Consider the following 16,967-nt stretch of genomic DNA (forward strand, 5'->3'; position numbering starts at 1 on the left):
GTCCTCTTCCGGGCTTGAGGCTGCAAACCGCTGCTATTAGCCACTCCCAGTCAAACGCTGTGTAGTTCGACCCTGTGGTTTTTGTGTTAACCACAGTTCAACATCAAAGACAGCTCTGTGTCTTGTGGTTGAATGTGGTTGATATTGCGGTTTGCTGTGGTTCATTGTTTTGAGGAGGTTGATGCAACTTTCTTAGCCTTCCAGCAGCAACTGCAACCATTTTCAAACACTTTCCAACTGCTGAGCTGACGTTGAAGGCTGTTGCATTCATGTCAAGGGATATGACTATCCAAGGCCAGCCAAAAGAAACAAGCCGTGCTCAGTAACCTCAGCTGCAATCCACTTCACTTGCTTTGCAACTGCTTGCAATCTCTAACTGAATGGAGCAGTTGGGAGAGCAGTGAACCAGAGGTCTGAATTTAGCCCTGATTTTAGTTGCACCCCTCTTTAAATCAGGTACATGTAGACAAATGTCCAAAATTGATGATTATATGGTAAAGGGCACATTTTTTCCCAAATTTCAATTCCACACCATGTTAGAACCATATATTTTTATTCTCTAAGATCCAATCTTTTTCTTTTGTAACTTAAAAATGGGTCACTTGTTCCATTGAATGTCTCCTGTCTGTATGAAATTGTTAGTGTTCTAAATAATCTGCTGATCCTCCGGGAAGTACCCCAAGTTTTAGCTGTGAGACACTTTCCCCTGCTAAGAGGGACAGGCAAATTGATAAGCCACAAACTCTGCTGAATCTGGCATTGTGCAGTAATTGTAGCACAAAACCCGTAAGTAATGTTTAAATGTCTGCCGTCGGACACTGTCTGGAGACTTAATAAATATTAATAGTTCCTCGCTGCGAAGCTTCGCACTGATATCAGCAATAAAACGAAGAATCTATCAGAAAAAAAAGATGGATAAATAAATAAAAAAATAAAATACATTTATTTTGGAGCATGGGGCTACATTCAGTGATGCTGAACTGCTTGTTCTTAGCAGCTGACAGCACAGACAATAAATTGGTCTGGAGTAACAGGGGGAATAGCCTCTGCTTCTCAATCAGGGCAATCAGTCATGTTTCTCTTTGGCGTTACTGTTTGTGAAGTGCGAGGGATGTGTTTACAAATTCCTGCAAGTTCTAGTATTCCGATTAACTAGACTGCTGCTTGGTCAGTGCTTGTTCTGAGCCAAGGTGAAGATGTGAAAAAAATGATAGGGGCTCTTTATAGACGAGACAAGGTATTTGTCGAAGATGGTAGAGGCTCCTTAGATACAATTAAGTTCGTAGGTAACATTCCAGGTATGAAAAAAAAGGGAAAAGCCTAATAGTAAATCTGTAATGTGTACAGTGATTCTCTGACATCATTTAATTAAACCATGGCAGACTGAAGAACGACCAATCTGGAATAACCATTGTTCCCTCTTATGAAGGGGGGCAACTCGCTTGTTCTCCCCTCTCCATAGAACAGAATGATGCTGTGTGTACAGCACTCCTTCATTCATCTACCACTGAAAACCATTGTGAAAGATCGTTTTCAACCACAATTCTCTGACATCCATTGGAGGTCTGCACGAAGCCAAACCTCCCTGGCAGTATTCCCGAGTGTGGCTCGGGGTAAATTTTCAATACCAAAAGCGGTAACCCTGAGCCACACTCGGGGTGGAATTGCCAGGGAGTTTAAAAGTCCCACCATGTTCCCACGTTCCAGCGGAGTCCTCCAGCGATGCCCGCGATGCGCGGCATCTTCTTCCCCTGGTGATGCCGGCCAGGCATCTGTGTCTCTGGCATGTGAATGTTGGGCACGCGAGGTCAGGGAGAGCAGATACCGGCCGGGCATCTGCTCGCAAGTGTGTGGCTGGTAGGCAGGACCATGCAGGAAATTTAAAATACGAAGTATTTTAAAGTGAAAATCCAATTTTAAAAAACTGATATCAGGCAAGCCTTTATTACAGAAAGGGACAAGTGATGTCCCTCCTGCAAAAAGCATTCTTTCCTGCCTGATCATGGTCTCATCTGTCAAAAAACCTGCATACCTGACACATCCCAGCTTCCGCTGCAGGTGCCTGGACTAAATGGACCCTTACATGCCTGCATGGGAGTTATACCACCCTGGCATGACCATTCAAGATGGCCTGAAGGTCAGAAAGGGGGAGAGAAGAGAAGAAGGAAGCAAATGGCAGCCCCCTGCAAAGGAACTGGGACAAGAGAGTATACATTGGGTTTATTACTACTTTAAGAGAGCTCAAGGTTGAAGGATTAGGCAAGGGTCAGTCCAGGTGGAAGGAAAATATCAAAGGGAAGAAAGAATGGCAACATGTTCCCTCAGGACATATGATGAGGGATATTGGAAATGCCATTTACATCCTGCCCAGTATCATCACTGAATGGTGGCATGGAAGCGATGGAAGGGTATTGTTTGGCTTTGTTTGGCTTTATAACTTTCTTTCTAAAGGTTTTAGGGAACTGTTTTGATCTGGCATACTGGCACCACACACATCAAAAGAAAAGAGAACAACAGACCCTCAATATCTAAAGTTTATATACGACAAGTTCCAGAAGCACATGTTCTAAAAAGCTACTAATATTTATACCTAAGCATGAACACCTGATTCTTATTTAATGGTTTTGAGATATTGGTAAATGTAGTATTGTACCTTTTTTCCAAACAATAATTCTGCACAACTCAGATTATGGGAATGCATACACTATGCCAATTTTATGTTTATTTTTCCTCTAATAGCGCCTTGATCCATAAGCAGGTTTGAATCAAAATCTAATGTTTGCTTGTTTAAGTATGCTAACAAAAACCCAACCATTTCCATCAGGTGTACTTACTTTCCCTCATGACTTATAGTTTGTCTGTATCATTGAAATGCTGCGGCCGTCTACTAGGTGGCTGTAAGATGCTTTATTTGTTTTCATTTGTGTATGTGTACGTAATGTTCTGTAGATGAAATTGCCTTGACATAAAGTGCTTTATAAATAAGCATGATTATTTGTTCAATAATTGCATTGCTGCTTGCAGTTTTCCGAGCACAGTGAAATGACATTGTCATTAAGGCAGCCGCAAGGGTTCTTGAAAATGCTCACTGCAGCATGTACGAGTGCGATTCTTTCTCGGGAAAGTCACTGTATTCTAAATGGCTTTAATATTCCTTATTGGCCTGATATGATAAAAAAATAACATGTACAAACTTGCTGCTGGCCTAATGTGCAATCTATATTTCAGAGGAGGAAATTCCAGAGGTACTTGTATGAGGACTTAGATGATCAAGTAAAAACTTTTGTTTTGTTTTAAATAGAGCATTAAATAACCCCATCTTGGCTACTGGTCATTTCTATGTAACAAATAAGCATACTTTAAAAAAAGTATCCTAAATCCTACATTGACCTAAACTAACCCCCAGAGCCCACAGATGGTTTTCATCCTGCACCACCCTGCTATCTACACCAGCGCACTTCTATGGGCTGTCTTCTTTCAAGGTAGACGGGAATAGTTGAGCCCCATAGAAGTAAATGTGGCTGAGCTAGACAGGCACAAGCAGAAGAATGGCATGGGATGTTAACAACTGAATGGCTCAAAATCTGTACCCTTGTGCTAAACTTTGTAGGATTTAGGGATACTTCAGTTAAAGTATATTTATTCCTGAAAGCCCAAACCCACCATTGTAAATCAGTACTGGTTGGCTTCTTGGTAAAATTAACAGCAGGTCTTCAATAACATTTACTTGACCTTCAGATTGGCCTATTAGTTAAAAAGCAAATTAGGTTTTGAGTGTTTTTTTTAGCATGTATTAGACTAAGCCAGTTTTCCTCAACATTTTTTAGCCTTGAGGAGCCCCAAATAAAGTTGCCCTCAGGGAACATCTTCTAAAACCAATTTTTGGGGAATCAATCAGACAAAGACTCTTATGTTGGTTTCCAATGAAATGAATGCCCACCCCCTCTTACCGTGGTGGCTAAAAGCAACCTTATAGACAAATATAAACATCGTTAGAGCCATGCAGGTAATTCTACCATGTAGTGTTGGTCGCAGAACTATGTAGGCATTATCAAATGGAAGGCCAACCAGCCAAAGGTTTGAGGAACCCCTAGCAACCTCTGGAGGAACCCTGGAAAGGTTGGACTAAACTCATCTGTCCATAATAGCTAATATATGGCAAAATATCAAAACTCTGAAGATCTGTCAGTTGTACTTCATCTACTCATCTGCACAGATAGAAGACCTGCAAATCCCTGGCACCTCTGGAACATGATCTGACAAAAGAGCACCATCCTGAATTCACAATTCTTTTACATAAACAACAGCAGAATAGCTAACTTTGAAAGTTAGTCCTGTTATTCCTTACTCCAATAAAGAACCATGCCTTGTGAAATCTTCGAGTCCCCCTGAGGAAGCAGAATACCCAATCTGTGAAACGCGTCAGGTCCTTGTGACTGAAACTCACGGGATTTAATATTTCATTATTTCAATATGGACAATTATTGACAAAGGGCTGGTGTTATTAAGCCATTACATTTATTGTAATATAAAGACTCTCTATAGATAAAATCAGCCTTTGCAATGACTGCCAGGAACACATTTAACTGGCTGATACAACTGAAGTAGAAGTGTGCTTCACATATTTTCTTGAAAAAATGCCAGATAGTGGAATTAAAGGACACAAATTCACGAATTCTTTGGTAATGCAAAATCATATTTTCCACCGCCAAAGTTATTCTTTGGAAATGGGCCACTCATCCCCATAGATATGTTTGTGATGGTACTTTTTCTCTTGAAGCAATCCTAAGTGCTTAATACAAATTGACCTGAATGGTGACCATTTTTATTTTCACCTAATGCATAAGTCTAAAAAACACAAACGTATTAAGTTATAGCTTTTTTAAAAGTTAAAAAAACCTGGCAAGACAAGTTTACAAGACAAAATATGACCCGACATAGAGTTGCATTGGTGTTACAGATGTTGGAGAGAATCATAACACGCTACCGACCTCTGTTAAGGAAAAACATTCACTTCTGATCCATCTATCAGAGAAACAATTTCTCAGCACCGAGCTTCAGCATTTAACATGATTAATTGTCCATCAGCTTTAAAGCCCGTGATTTCGGTTTTGAAAAATGACAAGGACGGGGGGAACTGTGTGTCGCTCGTGATGCATAAATGAACAAGCTGTAAAAATTAGTCGAGAAGTAATGAATGCCAAGAACACAAATTTTTCATGTAAAAACAACCTCTTAATTAACTTTAATAAATGCACCGCTGTCACCTTATTACTTAGTAAACCAACTTTTATCCATTATTTCTGGGGATTATTAGACAAGAGTATTTGGCATTGGAAATTCCAAAATTTAATCATATTTTACAATGAAATGGGGATAAGTCGAGCTTTCAGAGATATCTCTGATTATATAATCCTTTTATTGGGACATTTAACAGGCTTCCTCATTTAGATTTAAAGTGATCCTCCATCTTTTCACTCCACAAACAACATAAATGTATGTAAGGTGCCCGTACATTTTATTTGGTCACATACTTTATATTTCAATATAATTCCCATCATGCTTATTATGTCATCATAGTTTTCTATGAATAACAAAATAAAAATTCCCATAAGGATGATGTGATCTTTCTGCATAACCCTTATATACAATCAAGGTAAATGAAACATAATCATTTGAAAGTAAATAAATATTAGGAAGAATCTGATTTACCTCTCAAGGGATAATTGTCTTTAGCCAGTCTTACAATCAAGGCATCCCTACCAGACAGCAAAATTTCATACTTAACCATCACTTTTGATTAAATAATGGCACCACAATTGGGTAATAAATTTAAAAGGAATGACACCAGAGATCCAAGGAACCGATTGACTCATTGGGCCTGATTTATGAAAGCTCTCCAAGGCTGGAAAGAATACACCTTTTTCAGTGAAGCTGGGTGATCCAGCAAACCTGGAATGGATTTGGTCCAGGATTGAAACCATTTGCTAACAAATAGGAAATTAATTTTAAGAAATTAATTACAGGTTTGCTGGATTACCTAGCTTCACTGATAAAATTGTATTCTCTCCAGCCATGGGAAGCTTTAATAAACCAGGCCCACTGAATCAGGAAAGAATTTCTTTGCCCTAATGGAGTAAATTGAACTATGTTTTTTTAGTTTTTTTTTTTTACCTACCTCTAAATTAACAGTGATTATACGGTATCTTTTTGGAATTCTAGTATGTTTATTTTTCCTAGTGGTTAAACTTAATGGACATTTTTACAATCTATAACTGACTATATAGCTATGACAGCACACAGATAAAGTCTGTTGGCTTTTTTCTTTCATATTGCCATGTTGGCTGCCAGCACCATGGCTACAGTCTCACATCTGTGCTTTTATTTGGGACATGGATAACCTTCTAATCAGTAAGTGAATAGGTCAGTGGGAAAATTTCCATAATATGGTGAACATCTGGAAGTGCAGATGGCTGGACGGGCACATGCTTTGCATTGAAAAGAAGAATATGGAGATCTATAGAGACTTATTTATTGGGTCAATCCCAAAGGATAATTAATGCTGCATAAACTGGTAAAAAATCCACCCTGCAAAGCAAATTGCAAATTGCAAATTTTGATTTACTGAAAGGATTTAAAAAGCTCCACAATTTTTACAAAATTCCAACTGTCCTTCTAAATATTCTAGTTTGTTACAGGAACCTGGTTGGATACCCTATACGGCAAGAATCAATCACCTTGCTCATTCAAAATAAAATAGCAGGCTCTCTTAAAAAATACTCCAGTTGCACCAAAGGAGGCCTCTGTGTACCTGTCATAGTGGTTAGCCATGCTATCTTCACAAAGAGGGGAGTTAGTCATTAATCCTGTGTAAGCTCTAACCTAATCATCACAAAGCTTACACAGGACTCTTGGCCCTGATAGAGGAACATCTTTTTGACACACTAATATTAAGGTATAGAATTAGGGTTGATCTTCTGGAATGAGAATTCCCCGTCTACTATAGCCATTGAAAATAAACTATTTACTCTTTCAATGGATGTGTCTTAGATGGTCATCATAGGTGGGAGATCTATGTTACAACATTTTCCTATGCTATTAGAACTGACTAGAGTCACCATTTATTTCAATATTCCTGTCACACTTACCTCTTCCTCACTAAAGTGCAGGCGCCTCTCTGCTGTGCATGGGGGCAGTTCTGACCTGCTTCTCCAAGTTTTTTCAGTTTTGTCCATCCCGCCGGCCAATCAGGAAATAGCCTCTTACTCATCCCTGGCTATTTACCTATCTCGGACACAGCACTCAGGTTCGTGCAATGTGTCTCCACCAGTGCTGAGCCCCTTAGCTCTGCTGAGCTTTTCTTGTATACCTGTTAGGAAATTCAATGCTTTCCCTGTCCAGCTCCTGTGTTAACCCCTTGTTGCCCAGTGTGTTGTTTCCCAGCCCATTCCCTTGTGCTGTTCCAGTGTTCCCCTGTCTGTGTATAATCCTGTCACCTCTGCCTTTTGTTGCTTCCAGTACCTTCTGTGTTCCCTGTGTCTGCAGTGGCCCCGTGTCACTGGTATCTATTTCCTTGAACCCTGGTATTTGACCCCTGGTGTGTGACCTGACCTCTCTTGCTTGGTGCCTGCCTTGACCCCGGCCTTCCTTGACAATTCTTCTATTAGTGATTTGGTACCGTGTATCTTCCTGCCACCCTGGTGTGCCACAAACTGGCAGAAACCAGCAGCAAAACATCCTCTTCACTAGAGGCTCTGGAGAAGACCTGGTTACTGCTTAGACTCTGCGCCTTGGCCCTTCTCAGGGCTCACACCCTAGTGGCCCTGTCTCCCCAAGTGTGACGATTTGCATGGGTCTTGCACTCAACATCAGTATAGCTCCCATCTGAACCTTTTACAATACCATCAGATTTACAAACCACAGGAGTAGTGGGAGTTCATTCCTTTAGACTTTAAGTTAAAGGTCTGTTTTAACCTCCTGTGGAGTTAGTGATTGAATCTTCTATACTACGTACACATTATATAAAACAGAACGTGTTTTGGGTTTATTTTTACTTAATAGGCAATACAAACCATGATGGAGGTTGCTAACGTAAACTCTTGCTAGGGCCTGGAATATCTTTTTGAGCCAGGTCTTGTTAAAGTATTATTGTGATTATATACAATACGCTTTGATGCTTTGTTTAGACAAAAATGGAGAAATGTACCTTGTATGAAAGAAATGTTCTGATTTATGAAGATGATAGAATTGCAGCTAAAAACAGTTCCGTTTTTCATGGGTTTTGAGCAAGTTTTGGGTGTAGGGACCCAGAAAACAGCTAGGGGTGGACAGACCACAAAGGTCTCGAGCATTTTACTGATCTGTTAAAAAAAAGTTTGAGGGCCCTAAAGCCACAGCCTGGCAGCCCAATGACCTGAATGTGAGATGTCATAGACAGTGCATAATGTACATTTCTTTTATCCAAGAAGAAACTATTATAATGTCCTGAAGAAGCCTTCTCCACCTTTCTCCAGTTGGGAGTTCTTCACAGCAACATACAAAAGACTCAGTATAGAATATGTTCCTTGGCAGCCATCCTCTTGCCATATACTGGGGGGAATTTTCAGAACACCTCATACGTTGGACTCATCTGAGTGCAACAGGGTAAACACAAGTTATGGCAGGGCAAGCAAAACCTCATAGCCTGACCCTGACTAGAATACCCAGAACAAGCTCAACCCTTTTTAGCCTCTCCCATTCAGCCCACACTATAAGTTACATTCTAAGTGATTGGGTGAGGAAGAAAAAACAGCCTTCCCAGAGCATTGGCCCTTTCTTCCTTGGTACTACATTTCCAAAGCAATGCTGCTTGGTAGAACTCTATATCCAGGTTTCTTACTAGAATAGCTTTGATATTTGATAAGCAAACTTTTATCATATCTTAATCTTGAATATATACTTTGGTTTAAAAAAAGAGAATAACAAGTCCTATTGGTCTCCTTGACCTGTCAGCTATTCTGCTAGCATTAATATGATTATCGGCTTTGCAATTGATGCAGAAATTTGGTGGGCAGCAGTAAAACATTGTTCCTGTAAATACTTTATAAAAAAATAACAGGATTTTTACTTTTAGAGATATTCTCACATGTTCCCCTGACCCAAGATCCCTCCTTTAAGCAATTTTTGTGACAATACTATGTCTAAAGGCTTGGTATTTTGCCACATGGTAAATTAGCCCTATTTGCAAAACTTTGCATTACCATCCCAAGTAACCATCCCAATAGTTATGTATTCCTCTTACCTCCTATAGGGATTATTCATGGCTCCCTATAGACTTTTAATTCGGGAGACAGTCCTTATAAACCAGCTACTGCTGTAATCTTTCTTTAAAAAACCTAAAATGCATTGTGCCACCAGTACCATGGGTACAGCTTGTATTAAATGTAAAGTAAGAATAAAGTTAATCTTGTAACAAACATATGTTTAAAACTACTTTAAAAAATGGATGCATTAAGCAGGATTTTTGAACCTCTCTTCTTCATTGTCTTTAATTGCAAACTCTATCAGCTGCTGAAAATTGGAGTCTACCCATGCAGTCATAATGACACAAAAGAAAATAATACTTCAGCCTACCTAACAAATGAACTCCCTCTCTCTCCAAAATGCAAATGACGCTTAGTACCACAGCCTATAAAATAATGCAATAAACATCAAAGCAACCCGTTGCCACCAGAATCCCACTTGCTATTCAAACTTAATAAATCTCCACAACAGATGCTCCTTCATTGTTCTTTGGGTTTGAAATAATTACACCATAAAAGCATATGCCTTAAGCACATTGTGTAGGAGTGCAACTCATCAACGTATGGAATCTACAAGTATCCTCAATTTCTGATGAACCGAAGTGTGTCGAGTTCCATAAGTAGAACATAGGTGGAGGTTTTTATGTCAATGCTTAATCATTTGAGTCCATTACAGTGTAGGTTGTAATAATGAGTCATGCACTCTGTTCTGTGTGTTGGTTAAAATAAATACCAGGGAATATGTTTAAGTAGTGAAATATGTCACGCAGTTAACTCTTCACTTAATGAACAGTTCTTAAAGGGAAGCTGTCTTACGTACGATGTACGTAGATTGTACGATGAAGAAAAGGCATCATTCTATGGAGGTGTTCCCTCCTATAAGCATGTTCCATGAAAGCTACAGAACCTTTATTGAAATGTTGATTAAATATATAATATGAAAAGAATAGAAATAAATTAATGGTAATGTATAATGCAAAAAAGTGTTTTTGGTATAAATTTTTTGTGAATTTTATTTACCTTATTAAAGTTTTTGTATGGTTTGTGATTTTGGTAAACTTCATAGGCCTCGAATATAACTTCTGAGAAATCAAAACAATATATCTGCAAAACGCGTGGAGTAAAGGAAAACCCTTTGGGACCATATTGTACTGTATTGTATTAATGATTAAGGTTTTAAAACAACTTGTATATAGTGGTTAGAGGAATAGGTCACCTAAAGTATACGAAATTCCACGTTGCCAGGCCAATTAGTACTAAATTGAAGTTAAAAAGAGGAGACAAGAAACGAAAAGGCTTTTGTGGCAAGAAAGTGTATTGAAACACAAAATACTTTTTTACAATGGTGCAAACAGATTAAATTAGTATTTATGTGCTTTTAATTCTATACATAGTTCTACTAAACCTGTACAAAAACTTTTTGTTAACATATGTAGGTGTCTTGTTTCATTTCCCAACTCGTTTCACCCAAGAGGGCTTCTTCAGGGTATGGGGGAGACACATAAAGATAGAATTAGTCATGGTAAATTGTAAGGGTGCAGTATTCAGTTGAAGACTAATGTTAAAATCTGTTAAAATCTAAATCGCAGAAACTATCTTAGGCATGGCTAATATTTATTAGGAAGTTGATGATTTAAAGGAGAAAGGCTAGGTATAAATTAGCTTTCCTGTAGATTATATTGATTTAATTGCCAAAATGAACTCTAGGTGTGATAGTTTGGTAGATTTTAAATATGGAGGAGATCATATTTTGATCTAAATCCAGAAGAATGCTATTATAAGTAAAGAAGAAAATCCAATGTCATTAACTATTCTTTCGGGGAAGGGACAGTTAAGACCCAGGAGCCCTTATTGGAAGATAATTATTGGTCTAAAGAGACGCGATTTGTTCAGCAGGAAAAGTATTCTAAGGAACAGGATGCCTTCAGCTTGTCTAGTATACGGGGTATTTTAAAATAATTTTATAGATTTTTTTTAATAAAGTTTTGCTGGCATTTCTATTAAGAAGGTTTTATGACTTTATACTGTTAAAAACCCAATCTTTTTTTGTGTATTTACATGCTTTTCGTATTGGCTGTACATAGTATGTGGCATCATTAGAGCTTTGAATTGTTTCAAAAAATGTTCTTGATTAGATAGATAGATAGATAGATAGATAGATAAATAGGTAGCAAGCTCCATGGTCTTTTACCACCAAAGTCCCAGGTTTAAAACCCAACCACTTTGGACTGATTTATTAAAGCTGGACTGGAGAAGATAGACTGTCATTGGAGATCCTGAGTGATTCAATTCCTAAATTCCTAAAAAATGATTTGCTTGATCAGTTGGCAAATGTATTCAATCCACTCCAAGTTTGCTGATTCCCATGATGGTCTATCTTTACCTGTATTGAACTGCACTAATAAATCAGACCCATTATTTTCTCCTTTCATGGGTTTTTCCCATCCAGTCAATTTTTATTTCCACACGCCAGAAAGATATTAGTTGGTAATTTAGTAATTCCCCCTAAAATTGTCCTTAGACTCCGTTGATGTGATATGACTTTAGAAGTGAAATCTATGCACTCTACAAAGAACTGTGGGAGATGCTATATAAATGCATAGACAAACAACAATATTGGTATACACTGCCATACTGCTAAGAAGGTCACTGTTTAAGATATTATTCCCATCCATTGCCAGTTTCCAATGCTGCCTATCATGTCACTTTATATAACTCACAAAGAAAATCTATTGTAAAAACATGAAATTCTGAAACAATTACTCAGAATGTAAAGTGATATACAACAATGCCCTTTGCTGCTACGGTAAAAGCTTTTAACCTTATATGTTTGGCGCCTCAGATCTGTCACTTTATTGGATTGTTATGGACCAGAAGCCTTTTTATAGCCCAATGCAGTAATTCTCCAATGTCTACAATGGAATAAACATAGCTTTACAGATTCCTAGAATTCTGCTTATTCAAGATGTCAACATTCTCAATGTCATAATACAATGGTGTTCAAATTCTAAGGTATATTAAGTAATATTTAGCCTTTCAAACTTTTTTTTACGTCTGAATTATTTAGGGTGAGCTGTAGGTAAACCTGGTAAATCTAGGTAATCCTGGAGTTTTGCTGCCCAAATCCACATTGCCAAGGTCCTTTTCCCTGAAGACCAAAATATCTGTGTCCAGGTTTCACCACAAACTTCCACCACCCTCCTCATGGGGCTCAACTTTGTACCTCTCCTGATACAGGCTAGTCCAAGAAATTAAACACTTAAAATTTAGTTCCACATCCAAATTCTTGGTCGCCAGTGGTATCACTATCTATCATAATAGATAAAATTATGGTAAACTTGTAGCATACTAGTCAATATTACAATACACATCACTAGATAATTAAAATAAAAGTTACTTGATGTAAAACAGAGTGTTATGTTGGGTCAAGTCTTCTGGTGTATGACCCATACTCAACTTTTTAAAGAGATAGTTAGTTTTTTCCACACTGTTACTATTATGTATTATGTGTGAATAATTAACATCCAACTTGAGAATGTGCTTACCTAAATAGAGCAGTGAAGCACAGTCATTGGATAGTATTACCAAAAAGCAGAACTTGCATACATAATGACAAAATATGGCTACCTTTAAATACATACACAACATGGCAAATATATAATAAAATTGCAGTGCCACAATATATAGAACAATGAAAAGAAATAATAACAATCAAAATATGCAATAAATAATTCAATTCAGTCCAATACAAACACTCCAAAAAATATTTCCAACAATGAAATATTATTTATGATTTGAGCATAGAGGAATATGCACAATCACCAATGCTGGGAAATGCTATATGGCTGCTACCTCCAAAAGGTTGCTTCAGCTCCATGAGGTTTAAACCAACCACCCTGACATCCTTAGCAATCCAAAGCTTGCCTAATACAGTGTAAAAAGTACTATTTTATGCAGCACAAAACGTCAAAAAAAAACAAATCAGGACAGAGCGATAGAGTAGACGGCTTTACTAAATGAAATATGCATAAAAAACCATAGTAAACCAAAATAGTCATGTGACTTACATCACCAAGGCTTCTCTAAGCATTTCGCTCACAGGAGAATTATCAGGATATATAGCAAATAGTTTGAGGACACTTCTCTAAATTAGGTTCATGTGTTCCCAGTAAAGGGTCCTATAAATTCTACAGAACCCAAAGACATTTTAGATCTTTGTGAATTTGGGGACGGCCCTTTTTTGCTTTGGCACGACTCCACCCCTGTGAACAAACCCGAAAAGTCATAGGTAGACCGGGTTGATGAGGGGGAGCTCGTGTAGCTCTGACCTCATCCCTACTGAACACTTTTGGTATGAATTGGAATGTCATTTGTAAGTCGAATCTTTCTTTCCAACATCAAAATTGGAGCCGATGCTCTTTTGCTTGAATGGGCAAAATCTCACATAAACATTCTTAAATTTCACGTCTTTTCTTTCCAGAAGACTTAAGGGTAATATAGCTGCACCACGGAGTGAGGTTACCTCCATGAAAATGGCAACGCTTTTGGAATGGGATCTTCAACAAGCCTGAATGGTAAGATATACAAATCAAACACTGTATATAGACACCAACTATACGCATGGTCATTTAAACACATAGACATGTACATATATATATACTATGCTAATGTTTCCATTAAGTATGACGCCAACTGTACACATGATCATTTATAAATACACAAATGTATATATATACACACTAATGTTTCCGTTAAGTCACCAAATCCAAGACACAAGATAGATCTAGTGACAAAATGCTTTGATATCCATCAGTTTTAACTGCGGCAGCGTGTGTAAATGTCGAAGACATTTCTCAGAGGCATTATCCTCCCCCTTAACAGTCACTCTTTAACAAGAAACTCTTGCAATGGGTAAAGGAGAAAGAGGAAACATAGAATATTTAATTATCTTTCATCCATCACCACATGATCCTCAGAAAGACACTCACATAAAAGCAGCACTAATATTAATAGTTGTATCTCAAAGTGCATATAGCTGTCATGTGTAGACAGGGCCGGGAGCCAGCTGTGAAGTTCTTTTATTTAACAGAAATAAAACTGCATACTGATCTCCTGCATGCCTGCTTTTAAAGGGAAAAACCCAACCTTGCACCAAGAAAAAGTCACCTTGTACTGTGACAATGCTTTATAGTTAGATCAATAATAATATTTTAAAGAAGTCACGGATAGTGATATACTCCTATACAGATATTATAATCTCATCCTCCATTTTTTAGTAATATATTCAGGCTCAGTTTTGGAAGGCGTCTAAGTGTGCAGTCCATTAGAGACCAGAAGTGGACCACTTTGGCCAGTACACTGTATATTTTGACAGATTTTATCAGACATTTAGAAGCCATTTTTCATAATATTTTAACACGGGGGAACACCTAAAATAAGTTTTAGGTCTTCAAGGATCCCCTGCTATGGTTACTATTTCCACAGCTCACAGTACAAAATTATGGTGGTCAATGAGAAGAATTCCTCTTACATTGCTGACCATTGGGAAGAATGTCACCTTTACAGATAGCCAAAAAGATCATTGGTGTCACCTAAACTGCCCTGAGGGGTACAAACTGCTCATTGTTTAAGGTACCTGTAGCCAACTTTAGAGAAACTCTAGGGTTCAACAGTACCCTAGTTACGAAACACTGGTCCATGCACTTAAAGTCTTGGCACTTTCTATGTACTTCAAGTCTAAAATCTTCAAGAACACTTGCAAAGAGGAGTGTGACCATTACTCTTTAGAGATCGTCCTTAATAAATAAGAAGATTAATTAGAATTGTCAAATGAATGTTGCCACTTTTAGTCAAATATATAAAATCAAGATTTGCATGCAAAATAAACTTAATCTCTTTTTTTAAGGGAATACCTGTCTTGTTGGTAATTTTTAGGACTAAGAGGCAAATACTTTAAATAAGATACATGAGGAGATGGACATTGCCATGAGAAATATGTAAGAAAAAAAAAAAAAATTAGACAAAAAATGCACAGTAGGCAAAGGGTCCTTTCATGTGGCTCAGGGGACAAAAACTAATCATTTAGATGAGCAATCCCCAATGTTTTTTTCATCATGGGATTCAGAAACAAAATCCATGAAAGGGTAATGTAGGCTGACTAAATGACATGAGAGAGAACACAGATCCTTCGAACCCCACAAGGATACTGTGGGACGGTTAGGCACAACCTATGGCCTGGCACCTGTGTGCACCCCAGTGGTTGGGACCCCTGATTTATAAAATATGTTTGAGGGATGACTTTAAACTGTGGCTTTCTGTACTAAAAAAGTGAAACAGGTAAAGAAAAAAATCCCCTTAATATTCACAATTGGTCCCTATCTAGAGCTATAGCTTTGGTGGTTAGGAATAAAGGACAGTGAGAGCATGATTTCCCCCTTCTTTCCTGTACCATAGTAGGTCACATGCTTTTCAACATTGTGTTGGTACCTTGTAAGGTGGGGGTGACAAATGGGACCATTAAACACTTGCTCTTGCTTAGTAAAATAAGTACAAGGTACATTGGTACCACCTAGTCCAGTGTTTCCTAACCAGGGTTCCTCCGGTGGTTGCTTGGGGTTCATTGAAGAAGGAGCAATTTGTGTCTCTCAAGTCACTTTAATGGACACCAATGATCTTTTTAGCTATCTGTAAGAGATACATTCTTCCCAATGAACAGCAATGTAAGAGGAATTCCTCCCACTGACCACCACACTAATATACTGTGAGCTGTGGATATAATAATTATAGCAGGGCTTCCCAAAAGACCTGAAAGTTTCAAAGATTCCCCATGTTAAAAAGGTTAAGAAACACTGATCTAAAAATTTGAAACTAATTAAAAACATCCCCACCTTTATAAAAATCTCTAATGTAATATAAAAAAAGACAAACACGTCCATCATTTCAAACTATTTTTTAATAATGAACCAAGAAGTAAATCCATTGCCAGTCACGTCATCCAGTAATTTATTTCTCATCACTCGATGGGCTTTCGCAATCTGATGTTGACACGGTGTGTTCCTGGAGCTAAATGAACAATTTACCAGCTGCGGTAACAGCACCGGGAATCCTAAGTAACAGCATGGACCAAATTGGTCAATGACATCACCAGGGATTCCCTGCACTATTACTGAAGACAGAGAAATAGCGGGTAATTACATTGCAGGAGAATGTGGTTAGTGAGGGATATACTAGGGATATTATTGAACAATATTTTTAAATATTTTTCTGTTTGATGTTTGGGTTTTTATTTTTTTTACTTTTACCTCGGTAAAGGAATGGATGTTAACGTACCCCTGTTTTCATTCCCATGAGACGGAGTGGATATCTTGGTGCTCCTTGATATAAGGGGGATTCCAGAATCCACTAAACTGTTCCCAATTTAAACCCCTCCTTCTTTCTTGGGGACTCTAGGTGGGGAAGGCTCTTGTCCCTTAAAATTGAGTCAAGGGTTCTTTTCAGGTGTGGGGAAAGGATTCAAGACTTTGCCATCCCCTTTAGAAGGTACTTCCCAACTTTTATATATATGTTATCTGGTAAAGTATGGATTTTTGGATAGCTCTCCTTTTTTGTATAAGATCTCAGCTCTGTTCTCTGACCTGCTCTTGCCTAATGATAATGATATATTATTCTATAGCCTTTGTTGTCACT

Source organism: Pyxicephalus adspersus, chromosome 3, assembly GCF_032062135.1.
Source record: "Pyxicephalus adspersus chromosome 3, UCB_Pads_2.0, whole genome shotgun sequence".
In the NCBI taxonomy this organism is placed as follows: domain Eukaryota; kingdom Metazoa; phylum Chordata; class Amphibia; order Anura; family Pyxicephalidae; genus Pyxicephalus; species Pyxicephalus adspersus.